Genomic DNA, 23,018 nt, shown 5'->3' with positions numbered 1-23,018 from the left:
CTGTCTACCTGGAGATAGTGTCTGATTCCACAGGTTGGGGTCTCAGTCCCCAAGTCTGTCCTCCAGATGCTCAGACTGGTACCAGTCACAAGTCTGGGCTTCCAGAACTTCTGACCACCCAGCTTCAAGTTGGGGTTCACATGACCCCCCCACTTCGGGTACGATTAATTTGCTGAAACAGCTCACAGAATTCAGGGAAACACTTAAATTACATTTACTGGTTTATTATAAAGGTTATCATAAAGGATATAGGTGAAGAGACACGTAGGGCGAGATATGGGGGTGCAGAGCACGCTTCCTTGCCATCCCTGAGCACGTAGGAACCTCTATGTGTTCAGGTATCCAGAAACTCTCTAAACCCAGTCCTCTTGGGTTTTTATGAAGGCTTCATGACTTCAGTATTCCTTCCCCCATTGCATAGGGTGTGACCCTCTCTGGGGATGGTCTTAAGACCCACAATAAAAAAGGTTGGAGAAGATTAGAGTCCTGCCTTGGGGCAGGTGAAATGAGGGCAGGAGAGAGACTCTGTTTCCTGAGGCCTGCCTCTGAGGCTTGAGATACCCAACATTATAATACAACACTGTAACAATAGCTATGGGAGTTATGAATCAGGAACTGTGAATGAAAACCACGCATATCATAACACCACAGAAGCGTATGTTGGTCTAATTTTCTCACCATAGATATGCCAGTATGTTTACTATGTTATGTTACTTTATTATGTTATAGAACATAATAGGTATATAGTAACTTATTTTGGATAAAGAAATTTCTTCCTTTGAAATCATAGAGCCAAAGAATTTTAGATTTGGAAAGGGACCTTACTAATCTTGTTTCACCTTTCACATCTTACAGCTGAGGGAACTGAGACTTTGAGAGAATTAAATGACTTATGCAAGGCTAAGTAACTTTCCTAGTCCCCACAGCTAATGAGTTGCAAAAGCCAGCACCAGAAGCTTCAGCTTTACTTTTCAGTCCACATTGAACAGTACTGTCATTCAAATGACTCATGTTAATGGATAGTTGTTGACTGTTGCCTAAATTTAATTGTCTTTGTCCAATTTCCATGTATCATTTATTGCTATTTGGGAATAATAAGCTGTGTATGCTTTGCTCTTTCTTAAAATACATTCTATTGACTCCAACATTCTTTAAATATAAACTCTTCCATTTAAAATTTAAGACGTCAGTGTTACCTTGGCAACGTAAACTCAGGCACATCTTCAAGAGATCTATATACATCTTTCCTCATTAATTTGGTTGAGACTGTGGGCAGTAATTTTATCCTTTTTGTACTAATAGACCATTAAACATGGGCCGGAGGGGAGGAAAAATGAAAGGTATAAGGGGGGAATGATAAGGGAGAGAAAAAAAGACTCCAGTAATTAGGATTTTACCTTAAATTATAAAAAAAGATGATTTTATTGTCTAATAAAGTGTTTGTATTTTTACTGATTTATTTTCTCTTGTTTGTAACACTTAAGGCTTAATATATTTTCCCCAGAAGTAGTCTTTAAGATACATATTACATGTTTCTCTAATAATATACACTTGAAATCCTCTACTTTTTTATTCTCAGTAAACTAATAGTATCAAATTTTGAGAGATTAAGTGATATACCATTCTTAAATGTATGATTAGAATAAGGTAAGGAATACTGAAATTGCCAGCTTATTGCAGCAGCCCCTTGGTCATTTTCATTCTCATAGACTTTAATGATACACAGTGAAATTATCTTTGCAAGAGGCCAAATCCAAGAGTATGAAATCATTTATATGTTCCTGTGATATCCCCTAAAGGAAATTTGAAATTTGGATGTTGTAAAATAATAACGTGATATTTTGCCTTTTTGTAGAACTGAATAAGATATTGACTTAGTTTATTCGTTTTTCAAAAGATGTAAGCTTGAATCGAGTTCAAACTGCTGAACAAAATAATTTTTGTTTTTCTGAACCTCACCTATAGGTGATGGGAGTGGGAAGAAGGTGGGATCATAAGAAGAATTTATTTAATGTTTTTTCGTTCAGGTCCTAGTTGGGTTTTTTATGGCAAAATATACATAACATAAAATTTACCATTTTAACCATTTACAGTATACAATTCAGTGGTATTAAGTATTAATAAATTGAAATATTTTGCAACCAACACCACTATCCATTTCCAGAACATTTTTTCATTATCTCAGACAGAAGCTCTATACCCGTTAAACAGTAGTTCTCCTTCCCACTGTCCTGCTAACTTCCATTTACCCCAACCTCCTGGTCACCTCTTTCTGTCTCTGTGAATTTGCCTGTTCTAGGTAATTAATAATAAGTAGAATCATATAATACTTGTCCTTTTGTATCTGATTTATTTCGCTTAACATAATGTTTTCAAGTTTTGCAAGTATTTAGCATGTTTCAGAATTTCATTGCTTTTTAAGGCTGAATAACTCTATTATATGTATATAACACATTTAAAAACTCCATTCATTTGTTCATGGACACTTGGGTTGCTTCCATCTTTTGGCTGTGTGAATAATGCTCCTATGAACATTGGTGTGCAAGTCTCTGCTTTCAATTTGTTTGGGTATATATTAATATCTAGACATGGAATTGCTAGACCATATGGTAACCGTATGTTTGACTTTTTGAGGAACCACCAAACTATTTCCCACAGTTTGAACAATTTAACACTCCCACTAGCAATGCACATAGGTTCCAACAGTGTCTCCACATTCTTGCCAACACTAATTTTTTTTTTTATTTTGTTTTGTTTTTTGTAAAAGCTATCCTTGGTGTGAAGTGGTATCAGTTGTGATCAGGTCCCAGTTCTTGACCCTGGTGAGATTTTATGAGGTCTTTTGGACAGTTCTCTCAGATTTTAATCAAAGTTTAAATTGTTGACAGTTGAGCATAGTGGTTTAATAGCTTCACTATCCATAGAGTCCAAAATGATATGAAGTTTATATTTAATCAGTGAATTTATCTATTTCCAATGGATTTAAGGGCTTGGAGCTTGAAGGATAGTTTCACAGTTTTGATTAAAATTTTGATTTAATAAACATTGTCATAAAATTTGAAATGGTTTTGTAAGAATTAGACTGCAGTCTATTTTTCATTGTTGGTAATCCTTGTGTAATAATGCAGCACTTATTAAATAGATTCATTGCAAACCATTTTTTTTCTATATAATGACACTAAAATAAGCCTCTGGTTTTCATAGAGTTTGTATTCAAGGATCTTAGTATCTGACTTTTTTTTTTTTTTTTTTTTTTTTTTTTGAGACGGAGTCTCGCTCTGTCTCCCAGGTTGGAGGGCAGTGGTACGATCTCAGCTCACTGCAAGCTCAGGCCATTCTCCTGCCTCAGCCTCCCGAGTAGCTGGGACTATAGGCGCCTGCAACCACGCCCGGCTAATTTTTTTTGTATTTTTAGTAGAGATGGGGTTTCACTGTGTTAGCCAGGATGGTCTCGATCTCCTGAGCTCGTGATCCACCTGCCTCGGCCTCCCAAAGTGCTGGGATTACAGGCGTGAGCCACCGCGCCCGGCTGACTATCTGATTCTTAATAAAATGACAGTTAATTTGTAATATTTCAGGTTTTTCTTTATGCAGACATCAAAATGGGAAAACAAATTAGCTTTCATGGTTAGAAGACATTAATATTTTTGTATGTTTAAAATGTAGGTTATGAATTCACTTCTGGTAACTTCTTCTGTAACCAGGCTTGAATTTGGAAACTGATTGAACAGGTTATCAGTAGTAAATCAGTTTTAACTCCCTAACTCATGTGGATGGTTGTTATTAGTGGATACAAAAGAACTTTTCATGTGCAGTTATCAGAATCAGAATCCCTCTGGAACATGGCTTCACAGCCTTAGCACTATTGATATTTTGGGCTGGTTAAGTCTTTGTTGTAGAAGAACTGTCTGTGAACCATAGAAGATTTAGTAGCATCCCTGGCCTCTGGCCAGTAAATACAGTAGCAACCCCTCTCACCCTAAGTTGTGACAGCCAGAAATGTCTCCAGATATTGCCAGATGTCCCAAATAAGGGCCAGGAAGCAAAATTGCCTCATTTGAGAACACAATCTTGGGAGAATCTGGGAGAAAATAGTAATAACTACAAATTTTTGAGGACTTGCTAGGTGCCAGATCCTTTTCATACCATAATACTTATCATTGTCTCTCAACAGGGTATAATTAACCCCATTTAATAAAAACTGTTGCTCAGAGATATTCAGTAGCTTGCCCAGGATCACGTATCTCTTTAACGAATCTGGCTTGTTTTCAGTATTTCCTATATCATTGTGTAGTACTACTGTCTAACCTAGATTAGAAAGCTAGTAGTCATCAGATGAGGGAGAATGGTCTCTCCTTTGTTCTCCACATCCAGTCTGTCACTAATCTTGTCTTCCTATGCCCAATCTACTTCTCTTTGTTCCTGTTGCCATCACACTATCCATGCTATCTTTGTTTCTTTTTTTGTTACAATATATATTTATTGACTATAATTTAAACATTTTGTAACTTTATTTTATTTTTATTTATTTATTATTATACTTTAAGTTTTAGGGTACATGTGCACATTGTGCAGGTTAGTTACATATGTATACATGTGCCATGCTGGTGCGCTGCACCCACTAACTCGTCATCTAGCATTAGGTATATCTCCCAGTGCTCTCCCTCCCCCGTCCCTCCACCCCACAACAGTCCCCAGAGTGTGATGTTCCCCTTCCTGTATCCATGTGTTCTCATTGTTCAATTCCCACCTATGCGTGAGAATATGCGGTGTTTGGTTTTTTGTTCTTGCGATAGTTTACTGAGAATGATGATTTCCAATTTCATCCATGTCCCTACAAAGGACATGAACTCATCCTCTTTTACAGTTGCATAGTATTCCATGGTGTATATGTGCCACATTTTCTTAATCCAGTCTATCATTGTTGGACATTTGGGTTGGTTCCAAGTCTTTGCTATTGTGAATAGTGCCACAATAAACATACGTGTGCATGTGTCTTTATAACAGCATGATTTATAACCCTTTGGGTATATACCCAGTAATGGGATGGCTGGGTCAAATGGTATTTCTAGTTCTAGATCCCCGAGGAATCGCCACACTGACTTCCACAATGGTTGAACTAGTTGACAGTCCCACCAACAGTGTAAAAGTGTTCCTATTTCTCCACATCCTCTCCAGCACCTGTTGTTTCCTGACTTTTTAATGATTGCCATTCTAACTGGTGTGAGATGGTATCTCATTGTGGTTTTGATTTGCATTTCTCTGATGGCCAGTGATGGTGAGCATTGTTTGATGTGTTTTTTGGCTGCATAAATGTCTTCTTTTGTGAAGTGTCTGTTCATATCCTTCGCCCACTTGTTGATGGGGTTGTTTGTTTTTTTCTTGTAAATTTGTTTGAGTTCATTGTAGATTCTGGATATTAGCCCTTTGTCAGATGAGTAGGTTGCGAAAATTTTCTCCCATTTTGTAGGTTGCCTGTTCACTCTGACGGTAGTTTCTTTTGCTGTGCAGAAGCTCTTTAGTTTAATTAGATGCCATTTGTCAATTTTGTCTTTTGTTGCCATTGCTTTTGGTGTTTTAGACATGAAGTCCTTGCCCATGCCTGTGTCCTGAATGGTAATGCCTAGGTTTTCTTCTAGGGTTTTTATGGTTTTAGGTCTAACATTTAAGTCTTTAATCCATCTTGAATTGATTTTTGTATAAGGTGTAAGGAAGGGATCCAGTTTCAGCTTTCTACATATGGCTAGCCAGTTTTCCCAGCACCATTTATTAAATAGGGAATCCTTTCCCCATTGCTTGTTTTTCTCAGGTTTGTCAAAGATCAGATAGTTGTAGATATGCGGCGTTATTTCTGAGGGCTCTGTTCTGTTCCATTGATCTATATCTCTGTTTTGGTACCAGTACCATGCTGTTTTGGTTACTGTAGCCTTGTAGTATAGTTTGAAGTCAGGTAGTGTGATGCCTCCAGCTTTGTTCTTTTGGCTCAGGATTGACTTGGCGATGCGGGCTCTTTTTTGGTTCCATATGAACTTTAAAGTAGTTTTTTCCAATTCTGTGAAGAAAGTCATTGGTAGCTTGATGGGGATGGCATTGAATCTGTAAATTACCTTGGGCAGTATGGCCATTTTCACGATATTGATTCTTCCTACCCATGAGCATGGAATGTTCTTCCATTTGTTTGTATCCTCTTTTATTTCCTTGAGCAGTGATTTGTAGTTCTCCTTGAAGAGGTCCTTCACATCCCTTGTAAGTTGGATTCCTAGGTATTTAATTCTCTTTGAAGCAATTGTGAATGGGAGTTCACTCATGATTTGGCTCTCTGTTTGTCTGTTATTGGTGTATAAGAATGCTTGTGATTTTTGTACATTGATTTTTGTATCCTGAGACTTTGCTGAAGTTGCTTATCAGCTTAAGGAGATTTGGGGCTGAGACGATGGGGTTTTCTAGATATACAATCATGTCATCTGCAAACAGGGACAATTTGATTTCCTCTTTTCCTAATTGAATACCCTTTATTTCCTTCTCCTGCCTGATTGCCCTGGCCAGAACTTCCAACACTATGTTGAATAGGAGTGGTGAGAGAGGGCATCCCTGTCTTGTGCCAGTTTTCAAAGGGAATGCTTCCAGTTTTTGCCCATTCAGTATGATATTGGCTGTGGGTTTGTCATAGATAGCTCTTATTATTTTGAGATACGTTCCATCAATACCTAATTTATTGAGAGTTTTTAGCGTGAAGGGTTGTTGAATTTTGTCAAAGGCCTTTTCTGCGTCTATTGAGATAATCATGTGGTTTTTGTCTTTGGTTCTGTTTATATGCTGGATTACATTTATTGATTTGCGTATATCGAACCAGCCTTGCATCCCAGGGATGAAGCCCATTTGATCATGGTGGATAAGCTTTTTGATGTGCTGCTGGATTCGGTTTGCCAGTATTTTATTGAGGATTTTTGCATCAATGTTCATCAAGGATATAGGTCTAAAATTCTCTTTTTTGGTTGTGTCTCTGCCTGGCTTTGGTATCAGGATGATGCTGGCCTCATAAAATGAGTTAGGGAGGATTCCCTCTTTTTCTGTTGATTGGAATAGTTTCAGAAGGAATGGTACCAGTTCCTCCTTGTACCTCTGGTAGAATTCGGCTGTGAATCCATCTGGTCCTGGACTCTTTTTCGTTGGTAAGCTATTGATTATTGCCACAATTTCAGCTCCTGTTATTGGTCTATTCAGAGATTCAGCTTCTTCCTGATTTAGTCTTGGGAGAGTGTATGTGTCGAGGAATTTATCCATTTCTTCTAGATTTTCTAGTTTATTTGCATAGAGGTGTTTGTAGCATTCTCTGATGGTAGTTTGTATTTCTGTGGGATCGGTGGTGATATCCCCTTTATCATTTTTTATTGTGTCTATTTGATTCTTCTCTCTTTTTTTCTTTATTAGTCTTGCTAGTGGTCTATCAATTTTGTTGATCCTTTCAAAAAACCAGCTCCTGGATTCATTAATTTTTTGAAGGGTTTTTTGTGTCTCTATTTCCTTCAGTTCTGCTCTGATTTTAGTTATTTCTTGCCTTCTGCTAGCTTTTGAATGTGTTTGCTCTTGCTTTTCTAGTTCTTTTAATTGTGATGTTAGGTTGTCAATTTTGGATCTTTCCTGCTTTCTCTTGTGGGCATTTAGTGCTATAAATTTCCCTCTACACTCTGCTTTGAATGTGTCCCAGAGATTCTGGTATGTTGTGTCTTTGTTCTCGCTGGTTTCAAAGAACATCTTTATTTCTGCCTTCATTTCGTTATGCACCCAGTAGTCATTCAGGAGCAGGTTGTTCAGTTTCCATGTAGTTGAGCGGTTTTGAGTGAGATTCTTCATCCTGAGTTCCAGTTTGATTGCACTGTGGTCTGAGAGATAGTTTGTTATAATTTCTGTTCTTTTACATTTGCTGAGGAGAGCTTTACTTCCAAGTATGTGGTCAATTTTGGAATAGGTGTGGTGTGGTGCTGAAAAAAATGTATATTCTGTTGATTTGGGGTGGAGAGTTCTGTAGATGTCTATTAGGTCCACTTGGTGCAGAGCTGAGTTCAATTCCTGGGTATCCTTGTTGACTTTCTGTCTCATTGATCTGTCTAATGTTGACAGTGGGGTGTTAAAGTCTCCCATTATTAATGTGTGGGAGTCTAAGTCTCTTTGTAGGTCACTCAGGACTTGCTTTATGAATCTGGGTGCTCCTGTATTGGGTGCATATATATTTAGGATAGTTAGCTCTTCTTGTTGAATTGATCCCTTTACCATTAAGTAATGGCCTTCTTTGTCTCTTTTGATCTTTGTTGGTTTAAAGTCTGTTTTATCAGAGACTGGGATTGCAACCCCTGCCTTTTTTTGTTTTCCATTTGCTTGGTAGATCTTCCTCCATCCTTTTATTTTGAGCCTATGTGTGTCTCTGCCTGTGGGATGGGTTTCCTGAATACAGTACACTGATGGGTCTTGACTCTTTATCCAATTTGCCAGTCTGTGTCTTTTAATTGGAGCATTTAGTCCATTTACCTTTAAAGTTAATATTGTTATGTGTGAATTTGATCCTGTCATTATGATGTTAGCTGGTGATTTTGCTCATTAGTTGATGCAGTTTCTTCCTAGTCTCGATGGTCTTTACATTTTGGCATGATTTTGCAGCGGCTGGTACCGGTTGTTCCTTTCCATGTTTAGCGCTTCCTTCAGGAGCTCTTTTAGGGCAGGCCTAGTGGTGACAAAATCTCTCAGCATTTGCTTGTCTGTAAAGTATTTTATTTCTCCTTCACTTATGAAGCTTAGTTTGGCTGGATATGAAATTCTGGGTTGAAAATTCTTTTCTTTAAGAATGTCAAATATTGGCCCCCACTCTCTTCTGGCTTGTAGAGTTTCTGCCGAGAGAGCCGCTGTTAGTCTGATGGGCTTCCCTTTGAGGGTAACCCAACCTTTCTCTCTGGCTGACCTTAACATTTTTTCCTTCGTTTCAACTTTGGTGAATCTGACAATTATGTGTCTTGGTGTTGCTCTTCTCGAGGAGTATCTTTGTGGCGTTCTGTATTTCCTGAATCTGAATGTTGGCCTGCCTTGCTAGATTGGGGAAGTTCTCCTGGATAATATCCTGCAGAGTGTTTTCCAACTTGGTTCCATTCTCCCCATCACTTTCAGGTACACCAATCAGACGTAGATTTGGTCTTTTCACATAGTCCCATATTTCTTGGAGGCTTTGCTCATTTCTTTTTATTCTTTTTTCTCTAAACTTCCCTTCTCGCTTCATTTCATTCATTTCATCTTCCATTGCTGATACCCTTTCTTCCAGTTGATCGCATTGGCTCCTGAGGCTTCTGCATTCTTCACGTAGTTCTCGAGCCTTGGTTTTCAGCTCCATCAGCTCCTTTAAGCACTTCTCTGTATTGGTTGTTCTAGTTATACATTCTTCTAAATTTTTTTCAAAGTTTTCAGCTTCTTTGCCTTTGGTTCGAATGTCCTCCCGTAGGTCGGAGTAATTTGATCTTCTGAAGCCTTCTTCTCTCAGCTCGTCAAAGTCATTCTCCGTCCAGCTTTGTTCCGTTGCTGGTGAGGAACTGCGTTCCTTTGGAGGAGGAGAGGCACTCTGCTTTTTAGAGTTTCCAGTTTTTCTGTTCTGTTTTTTCCCCATCTTTGTGGTTTTATCTACTTTTGGTCTTTGATGATAGTTATGTACAGATGAGTTTTTGGTGTGGATGTCCTTTCTGTTTGTTAGTTTTCCTTCTAACAGACAGGACCCTCAGCTGCAGGTCTGTTGGAGTACCCGGCCGTGTGAGGTGTCAGTCTGCCCCTGCTGGGGGGTGCCTCCCAGTTAGGCTGCTCGGGGGTCAGGGGTCAGGGACCCACTTGAGGAGGCAGTCTGCCCATTCTCAGATCTCCAGCTGCGTGCTGGGAGAACCACTGCTCTCTTCAAAGCTGTCAGACAGGGACATTTAAGTCTGCGGAGGTTACTGCTGTCTTTTTGTTTGTCTGTGCCCTGCCCCCAGAGGTGGAGCCTACAGAGGCAGGCAGGCCTCCTTGAGCTGTGGTGGGCTCCACCCAGTTCGAGCTTCCTGGCTGCTTTGTTTACCTAAGCAAGCCTGGGCAATGGCAGGCGCCCCTCCCCCAGCCTCGCTGCCGCCTTGCAGTTTGATCTCAGACTGCTGTGCTAGCAATCAGCGAGGCTCCGTGGGCGTAGGACCCTCCGAGCCAGGTGCGGGATATAATCTCCTGGTGTGCCGTTTTTTAAGCCCGTTGGAAAAGTGCAGTATTCGTGTGGGAGTGAACCGATTTTCCAGGTGCCGTCTGTCACCACTTTCTTTGACTCGGAAAGGGAACTCCCTGACCCCTTGCGCTTCCCGAGTGAGGTAATGCCTTGCCCTGCTTCGACTCACGCATGGTGCGCGCACCCACTGACCTGCGCCCACTGTCTGGCACTCCCTAGTGAGATGAACCCAGTACCTCAGATGGAAATGCAGAAATCACCCGTCTTCTGCGTCGCTCATGCTGGGAGCTGTATACCGGAGCAGTTCCTATTCGGCCATCTTGGCTCCTCAACCCGCTATCTTTGTTTCTTATCTGGTCTCCCAAATAGCCTTCTAACTAGTTTTCTAGCATTCCTTCTTATCCTCTTCCACTTCTTTCTTAACTCTTATCTCACTGAAACCAGAATAATTTTTTTGTTCAAAATGTACATCTCATCCTTTAGTCCCTAGGTTTAAATATTTTGAATGGTATTTTGTTGCTGTTAGGCTAAAGACCACATTTTTAAATGTGGCCTAACAAGACCCCGAATGGCCTGGTTACTACCTCTTTAGACTCATCTTGAATCACACCCTTTTGTTTTGCTTCCTCTGCTCCATCCGTGTTGATTTTCATTCAGTTTCTCAAATTAATGTGCTTTCTCCTGCCACAGACTGCATTTGCTGTTTCCACTTTTTTTTTTTGCCACCTTTTATCCCCTTTTATCTAGTTGATTAAACAGAAGATTCATACAAATCTCATTTTTATCATAACTCTTTCAGGGAAGCCTTTACCTCTGACTCGTTTACTCCCTCTGTTAGCATCTCAAGTTGCCATCACAGCTATAACTTGACAGTTCTTTGAGTAACGCTTTAGTTAATGTCTTTCCCACTATTCTGTAAGTCTCATACGATTGGCTCACCAATATATCCTATCTAGTATAGTCATTAACACATAATAGCATTCAATAAATGTTTGTTTTCTGGAATCTCATATTTGGGACTTGAAGTCAAGTGCATGGAATTCCAGAAACCCCCTTTTCACTATTATACAAAATTGCTTAGAAAATTTAGATATATTCTTTTGTTCCCATTGATGTCTGTGATTTCGATTTTGCAACAATAATATTTAAAAAACAAGCACAAAAAAAGGATGATGAATAAAATGATGTCTTGGACGTGGAGGTGGGGGGACCATCTTTCATCTCTTATTTTTGTTGTCCTTTTTTGTTGGCTTTCTCCACTTTTTTTTGGTAGAGATCACTTTTTAAGAATGTCAGAATGGTGACAGCAATGACTGAGCTGCGGAGAAATTGTCATCTTCAGGTTTTATCATCTAGAATTGTGGTCACAGAGGCAGTCAGATCCTGGGGCAGGTTTCCTGGAACATGTGATTAATTTGTAGTGCACAGAATCAAGAATTGAATATAAATATTTTTAAATTTCAAAAATGATGATATTCTTTCAGTATATTTTAGTGTATAACTAGAACCTCAGATGTTTAACAAATGGCATGAGCATGTTATTAGCTTGCTTTAATAAAACTAGCAATGTTTTAATAGCACCTTTTAAAAAATCAGTCTGTAATTCATGCCTTAGTTTAAATATTGAATACATAAAATTACACATAAGTCAATGTCATATGGGAGAATAGTCTTGAGTCCTGCTTCTAATTCCTATACTTATCTCTTTTCTATCAAGGAATTCAGGTAGGAGTTAGGATTTTTATACATCTTGGCATAATATGCATGACCCATTAAAACTAAAGATAGAAACTAGTGGCCGGGCGTGGTGGCTCACGCCTGTAATCCCAGCACTTTGGGAGGCTGAGGCGGGCAGATCACGAGCTCAGGAGGTCGATACCATCCTGGCTAACATGGTGAAATCCTGTCTGTACTAAAAATACAAAAAATTAGCTGGCATGGTGGCAGGTGCCTGTAGTCTGAGCTACTCGGGAGGCTGAGGCAGGAGAATGGCGTGAACCTGGGAGGCAGAGCTTGCAGTGAGCCGAGATCGCACCACTGCACTCCAGCCTGGGCGACAGAGCGAGACTCCGTCTCAAAAAAAAAAAAAAAGAAAAAAGAAAAAGAGAAACTAGAAATCTTAACATCATGAAATAGCAATTTTCTCAAAAAAGAATAATTTTTGTTAAATAGTTTTCTTAAAGGTATTGTACAGACAAATGATAAAAGGTACTTATGTCTCTTAGTAGTTTAATGTTAAATTATCTATATCACAAAATACAGATGACAGGAATTAGTTATAATGCTCCCGATTCTTTTGGACATACAAATATTCTAATGAAAAACATTGCCACCTGTTTGTCAAAGCCAACATTAAAGTTTATTTTTATATACTTAGATGTTAAGAAAGTGTAGAATTAAAAACTGTCCTAAATTTTGGTTGCTGACAGGTCAGACCTCATGCTATTTATGGCATCTGAAATATCCACTTCCATTTTCAGTGTTTAAGATGAGGTTTTCTCAATTCTGTGGCTCGACTTCAGTGATTTCTTCTCTTTTCCCAGGCCATGCAGTTGGTTTTTTTTTTACCCTTTGAAGAAACAATCACTTATGAAAGAATGACTCATTCTTGTGCCATAAACTTCTCTCTCTAATATGTTAGTTTTAATTCTCAAATGTTTTGTGAGGAACAAAGAAGACAAGAAATCAACTTAAGGGACTCAAATAATCTGGAAATGAAAGAATTTGGTTCTGTTGTCGTGATAACTCACAAGATTTTAATATGATTTAATGGAATTCCATTGGTGTGTCTTGTCTTACTCCCCTCCCCTCTTTTTTAAACAGGCTTGGTTAGTTAGCATGATTTATCGAGCATATCTGTTTAGCTGCTGACTTTTTAGTATTGCGGTGGTACATGATTTAATAGAAGAACAACTTTTAGATGTACTGTCACCTAAGAGTTTAGAAATACAGTCACCTTAGAGTTCCTGTAGTAGGATGTATTTTACTTGAGATTTTTCCCTGAACTTAAACTTAATGGTTATTTAATCATTAGTAGGCTGAGTATCAAAGGACTGTTGACTTTTTTGGATGCTTATTTGGTAGTTATGTCAATAATGGAAATGTGGATATATTTCTAACCATGTCAAAAAGCTAATATTACAATCCCAACACTGCACTCCAGCCTGGGCTACAGAGTGAGATCCCGTCTCTAAAAAAGAGCTAACACTTGAAAGTTAGTTTTAATTATTTGTAAAAGAACTAGGTAATATTATATTTCATGTAGTGTAAATACATAAAGTGAAGACTAACACCACAGTTATAATTATGCTGTCTTAATACATCATTATTTGCTCTTCTGTGTCTTTATCAAGTTGGCAGTTGGCTCTAGTTCCACTTTGAAAAATAATTTCTTGTTGGAATCATTTTCTTTGGTTGGGTTTTAAATCTTAAATTAATTTTGAAAATGTATGGAATCAGTGTCCTTACTTTCTTCTAGTAATAAATTATTGTGAATATTTTGACATCAAAATAATGCAGTATACAAATGAGAATTAGTAGTAAAAGAGGCAGGATTCAAAAAATTGCTTCTAGCTGGAATGTCATTGTGGGCCAGAGAATAAGACAAGCCTATGTGTCTTTTTTTCGTGGTTTGTCATTATGGTTTTAAAAATGTGGCATTTTGTGTTTTTTCTCTTAATACTAGTCAAATGTTTATGGATTGTAGCCTAGCTTTTGTATTTTTGTTCCAAATGTAACAACTATTTATTGATTACCTAGAGAGGGTGCCTCTGAAGCTCTGCTTTTATATTATACATAGTTCTAATGTGCTTGGTTATCCAGTTTTAGAAAAGAAATATAATAAAAACATCAAATTATAAGTGAAGAAACAGACTACCACAAGGAGCTTATGGCAGTGAGAACTGACAACAGACTTTATAGAGAGCACAAATAATGAAGAAAAAAATGAATAACTAAAAAACCGTGTAACTCTTGCTGATATAGTTAGCATAGAAGCAACTGGCGTTACATTCTGGCCAAGCTAAATTCTGATTTGGAGGAGTTGCTGGAAAGGGAAGAAAGGCCAATGGTTCAATCTTGGGAGGTTGTGTTTCCAGGAATTTATCCATTTTCTCTAGGTTTTCCAGTTTGTGAGCATATAGTTGATCATCATAGTCTCTGATGCTCTTTTGTATTTCTGTGATATCAGTTGTAATGTCTCATTTTACATTTCTGATTTTCAATGCACCTGGCATTTTGAAGCACCATTCTTGAATTAAAATACATTATTATCACAGTAATTATTGTGTATTATCAGGAAAAGATTAAAGTTTCATTTATTATATTTTAAAAGGCAGGAAAGCTTATAACACTGTTCGGGAATATTTCCTTTCAAAATGACTATAAAAGAAATGTTTTTATACTTAAATGGTAAACCCTTAGCTATTTGGAAAGTTTTGCTAATTAGAAAAACACATTCTGCCAGTTTACATTAACCAAGGTTGTATTCTGAATATCAGTCATAATTTGGCACCTCACACATCATCAGTTGTCAGTCACTGTTTAATAAAATTATTATATCTTTATATCTTCTCTTTTGTATATGATTATTCTTGAAGTTTAGTAGTTACTGTGATGGCAAGTAGATATGTATGCCAGACAAATTTTCGAAATAGAAGAATCTTTAGCATGCTTAAATACTTAAATTCTGATTTGGAAGAGTTAGATAGAGAAGAAAGGCCAGTGGTTCGTTCAGTCTTGGAAGGTTTTATGTTTCCAGGAATTTATCCATTTCATCTAGGTTTTCTAGTTTGTGAGCATATAGTTTATCATCATAGTCTCTGATGTTCTTTTGTATTTCTGTGATATCAGTTGTAATGTCTGCTTTTACATTTCTGATTTTGTTTATTTGGATCTTATCTCTTGGGTAATTTAGCTAGCAGTTTATAAATTTTGTTTATCTTTTCAGAGTCAACTTTTTATCTTATTGATCTTTTGTATTTTTGTGGGGGGGTCTCAATTTATTCTGCCCTGATCTCTCTTTTCTTCTGCTAATTTCAGGTTGGTTCCTTCTTGCTTCTCTAGTTTCTTGAGGTGTCACATTAGATTATTTTTCATTTGTTATTTTTCTCCTTTGTTGATGTAGGCATTTAATGCTGTAAAATTCTCTCAACATTGCTTTTGCTGTATCTCACAGGTTTGGGTATGCTGTATTTGCAGTTTCATTTGTTTAAAAAAATTCAGTAAAGTTTCAGGATACAAAATCAGTGTACAAAAATCAGTAGCATTTCTATACACCATAACAGTGTAGCTGAGAATGAAGTCATGAAGGTAATCCCATTTACAATAGCTATAAAAAATAATACCTAGGAATATATTTAACCAAGGAGGTGAAAAATCTCTACAGGGAAAACTATAAAGCACCTGTGAAAGAAATCGTAGATGACACAAATAAATAGAAAAACATCCCATTCTCATGGATCAGAAGACTTAATATTACTAAAATTGCCATACTGGCCAGAGTAATCTACAGGTTGATTATAATCTCTATCAACATACCAACAGCATTTTTCACAGAATTAGAACAAACAATATTAAAATTCATATGGAACCAAAAAAGAGCCTTAATAGCCAAAGAAATCCTAAGCAAAAATAATAAAAAAAAAAACCCAAAGCTGCAAAGCTGCAGGCATCTGATTACCTGACTTCAAATTACACTGAAAACGCTGTAGTAACCAAAACAGCATGGTACTGACATAAACAATAGACAGCCAGATCAATGGAACAGAACAGGAAATATAGAAATAAAGCCACATATTTACAATCAACTGATCTTTGACAAAGTTGACACGAACATACACTGGGGAAAAGATACTCTTTTCAGTAAATGGTGCTGGGAAAATTGGTTTGCCCTGTGCAGAAGAAGTATGAAACTGGACACATATCTCTGAACATACACAAAAATCAACTTAAGATGGATTAAAGACTTACATGTAAGACTTGAAACTATAAAAACTCTAGAAGAAAACCTAGGGAAAACTCTTCTGGACATTGATCTAGGCGAAGAATTCATTACTAAGACCTCAAAAGCCTGAGCAATAAAAACCAAGACAAATGACAGTTAATTAAACTAAAAAGCTTCATGAACAGACAGCCTGCACAGTGCGAGAAAATATTTGCAAAATATGCATTTGTCAAGGGTCTAATATCCAAGAATATACAAGGAACTCAATTCAGCAACAACAACAAATAGTCCCACTAAAAAGTGGGCAAGGATATGAATAGATATCTTTCAAAAGAGGATATGCAAATGGTCAACAGGTAAATGAAAAAATGTTCAACATCGCTAATCATCTGAAAAATGGGCGTTAAAACCACAGTGAGATATTATCATACCCCAGCCAGAATGGCTACTATTAAAAATTTAAAAAACTAACAGATGCTTGTGAGGATGTGGAGATAAGGGAGCTGTTATGCACTGTTGAGGGGAATGTAAATTGGTACAACCTCTATGGAAAACGGTATGGAGATTTCTCAAAGAACTAAAAGTAGAACTATCATTTGATTCAGCAATCCCATTACTAGGTATCTACTCAAAGGGAAATAAATCATTATAAAAAATACCCCCATTTGTATGTCTATTGTAGCAGTGTTCACAAGAGTAAAGATAATGTAATCAACCTGTGTCTATCAGTGGATGATTGGATAAACAAAGTGTAGTATATGTACACAATGGAATACTATTCAGCCATAAGAAAGAATGAAATCGTGTTTTTTTTTGTTTGTTTGTTTTTTGCTGCAACATAAATGAATCTGGAAGTCATTATCTTAAGTGAAACAAGTCAGGCACAGAAAGACAAATATCACATGTTCTCACTTTTAAGTGGGAGCTAAATAATGTATACACATGGATGTAGAGAATGGAATAATAGAAATTAGAGACTCAGAAGAATAAGGGGGTGGGAGGAGGACAGATGATGAGAAATTACTTAATGGATGCAATGTACATTATTTGAGTGATGAATACTTTAAATGCCCTGACTTCATCACTATGCAATCTATGCATGCAACAGGAGAATACTAAGAGGCACCCTCAAGGATCTCTTACATTCCAGTCATACTTCCTCTTACCTCCGTTGTGTAGTCCAATCCAATTTGCCCTTGATAGGATCAGTGGCTTCAGCCAATACAGTGCCTTTCCATTCAGTGGAGTGAGGAGTCATAGCAGCGAGGTAGCAGTCTCAACTTCAAGTTCGGTGAGTCATTGTTGTGTCCCTTGGTGGAAGTATTCCTTCTTTTTTTTTTTTTTTTCCTTTTTAAAATGTAGATGGGGTTCTGCCATGTTGCCCAGGCTGGTCTTGAACTCCCGGGTTCAAGGAGTCTTCCTGCCTCCTTCCTTGGCCTCCCAAAGTGCTGGGATTACAGGTGTGAACAACTGTGCCTGGCCCTGTATTTCCCCTTTTCGAACTAAAACCTCTAGACCAGTAGAGTCTAAAGTCACAGGAATGGGAAGCAAAAATTTTGCTAGTTTATCACAAAGGGTAATAGTCACTCCTGTTTTTTCCCTAAGATTCCCAGACCTGTGGATCCTAGTTGTGGATCATCATTGTTTGGATGCTGACTTAGAGCATATACTATATCCTGGAAGACACAGCCCTGCCCTACAAGGGATAGTCACCTGGCTGGTACTTGTAATTACATCTTCAAAAGGACAGTTCACTGTTCTGTCCAGCCAACTACTTCAGAATGATGGGGATTTTGGCAGAAGCATGGCATGCCAGGAAGGCAAATCCATATCCAAAGTATCTATTCCAGTAAGAAGAAATCACTGCCCCTTCCAGGATGGAAGCGGCCTGTTGTATTCACCTTGCTGCCAGAGGGAGGGTTATCCTATCAGGGGCTCAGTGTTGGTCTCTGTTGTTGGCCGACTGGGTATTCAGCAGTGTATGTAGCCCAGTTGGCTTTGGCGAGTCCAAACTCATGATGGTAAGCTCATGTGTAACTTTTATCTGTGCATGGCTGTTTTGTTCACAAGCTTTGAGACGATGGTAGGAGTAGCTAATGGCATAAGTACTGTCATGTGGGACATAAGTATCCTTGTACTCTGTATCTGTTTGCATAACTCTTTCCCAGACCTCCTTGTCATCAATTCTCTAATTGTGTTCTAAGTCCCTGACCATCCAGCCAAATATGATGTTGGGGAGTCCTCAAGACCAGCTGTACTCCTGACACCAGCTGCAAGTTCAGAGGTCCCTAAGGCCACTCTTGGGTTCAATATTTTACTGGAAAGACTCACATAATTGACTAAAAGCTGTTACTCTCATGGTTAAAGTTGATTACAGTGAAAAAATACAGATTAAAATTAGCTAATCCTCTCAACTCTTCCTCCTTAAGCCCTAAGCAGCTACTAATCTATTTTGTCTATAGATTTCCCTATTCTCGACATTTCATATGAATGGAATCATAGAATAGTGTTTTTTTAAATGACTGACTTTTTTCACTTAGCATAATGTTTTTATAGATCATCCATGTTGTAACAAGTATCAGTACTTCATTCTTTTTATGGTGGAGTTTCTTGGTCATGTGGTAACTCAACCTTGTCCAACCCATGGCTTGTGGACCGCATGTGGCCCAGGACGACTTTGAATGCAGCCCAACACAAATTTGTAAACTTTCTTCAAATATTACGAGCTTTTTGTGATTTTTTTTTTTTTTTTTTTTTTTTTTTTAGCTCATCAGGTATCAGTAGTGTTAGTGTATTTTATGTGGGGCCCAAGATAGTTCTTCCAATGTGGCCCAGGGAAGCCAAAAGATTGGGCACCCCTGTGGTAAGCCATATGTTTAATATTTTATTAATTAATCTATGTTGAAATGTTTGAGGAACTACCAGACTGTTTTCCAAAGCAGCTGCACTATCTTACATTCCCATCAGCAGTGTATGAGGGTTCTTATTTTACCACATCCTTGACAACACTTGTTATTATCTGTCTATTTGATTGTAGCCATCCTAGTGAGTGTGAAATGGCTAACTCACTGTCATTTAGTTTGTGTTTATGGTGTGCCAAATTGATTTTGTATAATCAGCTTTTTAAAGGATTCTGTCTAAATGATGAAGAGGCATATTTTCATGCTCCTCTTTTCTTTATCTCCTTTCATCCAGCAGTTTTGTTCACTTTTTCCATCTTACACTTAGTACATTCTCCACTATCTTTTACCAGTCTATCTGTTAAAAAATGTTGATTGTTACTCTCAAATAACGAGAATACAGTAGGCTGGAGGTCATAGAAGAGGTATATATGATTGATAAATTAAAAATAATTGTATCAAAGCCTAAAGAAAAGATAATGAGTAAAAATGCAAATAATTTGAGGCTGCAGGAGGAGGGAATTAATTGTTCCTGGATCAGTAGGGACCATATTTCAGTTGTATTGAAGAATCAGTCAGACTTAATTGGCAAGACTGTATCATTTTCAATTCAAACACTACAAATAAATCAGAGAGGTTTGGCAACATCCATGAAAACTAGATTTAAGAGTAGAAATACCATCTTCCATGTATAAAACATTTGATTTGAATTGAATATTTTCTGTGATCATTTATGAACTTTCCAAAAACACAATGGGCTATATCATATGAAGGCACAATTATGTATGTATAAATGTGTATTGTGCTCCTGTTAATATATTTTGGATAAGATAAATACCTACTAGATATCTGCATTCCCACTGTTAAGTACCTTAACTTGATTTGGTATGTTTATTCTAGATGAAATAAGTTTTCTTCTAGCTCTTTATTCTGCTTCATAGACTATATTCACAGTATACCCTTTCTGTGTTTCAAACATTGATTTCTTAAGGGAAAAAGCCTCACTTATATGCCAGACACTGCAGTTTTGTAGTCAGACCAACCAGTTTTGGTTCCTGGTTCTGTCCTTTAATAGCTGTGTGATTTTGGTTAAGTTACTTAGTTTCTGTTAGTCTCGGTTTTTTGTTTTTGTTTTTGTTTTGTTGTTTGAGACGCAGTTTCGCTCTTGTTGCCCAGGCTGGAATGCAATGGCGTGATCTCGGCCCACAGCAACCTCTGCCTCCCAGGTTCAAGTGATTCTCCTGCCTCAGCCTCCCAAGTAGCTGGGATTACAGGCATGTGCCACCACGCCCGGCTAATTTTTGTATTTTTAGTAGAGACAGGGTTTCTCCATGTTGGTCAGGTTGGTCTCAAACTCCCAACCTCAGGTGATCCGCCCACCTCCACCTCCCAAAATGCTGGGATTACAGGCGTGAGCCACTGTGCCTGGCCTAGCCTCAGTTTTTAATCTGTCAAGTGAAAATAAAAATTTCTGTGTTGCAGAAATATTTGGATTAGAATTACTATCTGGCATGTAGTTGGACACTATTTCATGAAAATGATTAGTGAACAGTTCTGATATTTTTTAGAATGTAATGAATTATGGTTTAGATGAAGATATAAAGTTAAAATAAATTTAAAATAATAATTTGTAAGGCAATACAGTTTACATAAATAGACAAACCTGGAAAAGTCAAGAAGTATACAAGGACTAATATGTAGAATATTGTGGAAGAAAAAAATAAATTGCTAGTAGAAACAAGGAAGTCAGTGTGCTCTAAGAAATGCCTTGGTAATAATCTTTTTACCTGATTCTTTCAGTAACGGTGTTAAATAAATTTTCTTCTATTTACATTGGGTTTTATTTTTTCTTCTTTTTCTAGTTTCTTAAGGTGGCAGTTGGCATCATTGATTTGAGACCTTTCTTGTCTTTTAATACAGATGTTTAATGCTATAATTTTCCCTCTAAATTATGCTTTAGCAGCATACCACAAATTCTCATGTGTTGTATTTTTGTTTTATTGCTGTTTAAAATCATTTCTCATTGTCTTTTTTTTTTGTTGTTGTTGATTCATGGGTCATTTAGAAGTGCACAATACCAGGTACGTGGCAGTTTTCCAAAAATATTTCTGTTACTGATTTTTAATTCCATTGTGTTCAGAGAACATACTTTAAGTTACTAGAATCCTTTTAAATTTATTGAGACTTGTGTTATGACCCAGAATGTCATCTAGCTTGGTTGATATTCCATGTACACTTGAGAAGAACGTATATTTTGCGCTGTTGGGTAGAATTTCTATTAATGTCAATTAAGTCAAGTTGGTTGATAGTGTGTTCAAGTCTTCTACGTAGCTATTGCTTTTCTGTTTGTGCTACCTATTATAGAGAGTGAGGTATTTAAAATCTGTGATTACAGTTGGGATTTGTCTGTTTCTTTGGCAGTTCTATCAAGTTTTTTGTTATGCATTTTGAAATTCTGTTATTAGGTATATAAACTTTAGGATTGTTATGTCCTCTTAAAATTTTTCTTTTCAACTTACATAATCTACAGAATGTTGTGTCCTCTTGATGTTATGATTCCTTTATCAGGTGACCTTTTATCATTCATAATACTATATGCTATGAAATCTGCTTTGTCTGATATGAATAGAACTGCTCCATCTTCAAATCATTTAAAATGCTAACATCCAAGCATCTTTTTATTGCTTTGTGTTTGATGATAACATGTAGTTTTGTTTTTTGTTGTTGTTGTTGTTGCTGTTGTTTTTTTTTTGAGACGGAGTTTCACTCTTGTCACCCAGTCTAGAGTGCAGTGGCGCTATCTTGGCTCACTGCAACCTCCATCTCCCTGGTTCAAGCGATTCTCCTGTCTCAGTCTCCTGAGTAGCTGGGATTATAGGCATGGACCACCATGCCCGGTTAATTTTGTATTTTTAGTAAAGACGGGGTTTCACCATGTTGGTCAGGCTGGTCTCGAACTCCTGGACCTCGTGATCCGCCCGCCTTGGCTGCCCAAAGTGCTGGGATTACAGGCGTGAGCCACTGTGCCTGGCCTGTTTTGTTTTTAATACTTAGTACTTTAATACTTCCATTACACTAAGTAATTTACATTACACTTAGTACTTTAGTACTTCTATTACACTTAGTAGAATGCAGTGTAATGGAAAAAAAAGACAAGTTAATGAGTGTGATACAGTGTAGTCATCCTGAGACTGACAGCAGTACAAGTACACATTGGAGGGGCTTGCAAGATGGAGGAAGTTTCTTTGATGGAAATGACAGCTAATTCTTACCATAGTATTGAAAAATGAGTAGAATTAAACCTCATGGGTTGACCCAGGAAGACACTTACTACAACTGATGAGACAGCCTGTCAGGAAATAAGGATGCCAAGGACAGAATAACTGCAGTCATGTGCCAATGCAGTAGGTATAAATAAGTGTAATTGTGCTGTAATTCTTTATGGGTGGCTGAGATAATGACATCTTTGCCTTCTGGTAGTTCAATATACATAAACTTTGTTTCATGCACAAAATTATTAAAAATATTATATACAGTTACCTTAGGGCTATGCATTTAAGGTACATAGGAAACATAAATGAACTTCATTTTAGACTTGCATCCCATCCCCATGATATTACATATATGCAAATATTCCAAAATCGGAAAAAATTGGAAATCTAAAACTCTTCTGGTCCCAAGCATTTGGATAAGGGATACTCAGGCAGTATTGTTACAACCATTGTAAAATGAGGAAATAAGGCATAGAGAGAGCACAGAGAAATTAAATAATATGTTCAAGGTTATACACACAGGAGATAGAACTTTACCATGGTCATTTTGATTGTGGAATCTAAGCTTTAAACCATTATGACTTTATGTATGTATGATTTAGTTGGCTTTCAAGTTCAAGAGTTTGAACTTCATTCTGTACACAGTATAGAACTCTCTAAGTACCTAAGGAGGTACATAAAAT

General features: G+C 37.5%; 1 protein-coding gene across 3 annotated transcripts in view; it reads left to right on the top strand.

Annotated features, from left to right (window-relative positions):
* Nucleotides 1-23,018, top strand: part of CWF19L2 (CWF19 like cell cycle control factor 2) — a 125,526-nt gene that overhangs the window by 74,591 nt on the left and 27,917 nt on the right. The window lies entirely within an intron of this gene.

This window comes from Gorilla gorilla, chromosome 9, assembly GCF_029281585.2.
Source record: "Gorilla gorilla gorilla isolate KB3781 chromosome 9, NHGRI_mGorGor1-v2.1_pri, whole genome shotgun sequence".
Classification (NCBI taxonomy): Eukaryota; Metazoa; Chordata; class Mammalia; order Primates; family Hominidae; genus Gorilla; species Gorilla gorilla.
Note: the sequence above shows the minus strand (reverse complement) of the source record. Positions and strands in the feature narration are given on the sequence as shown.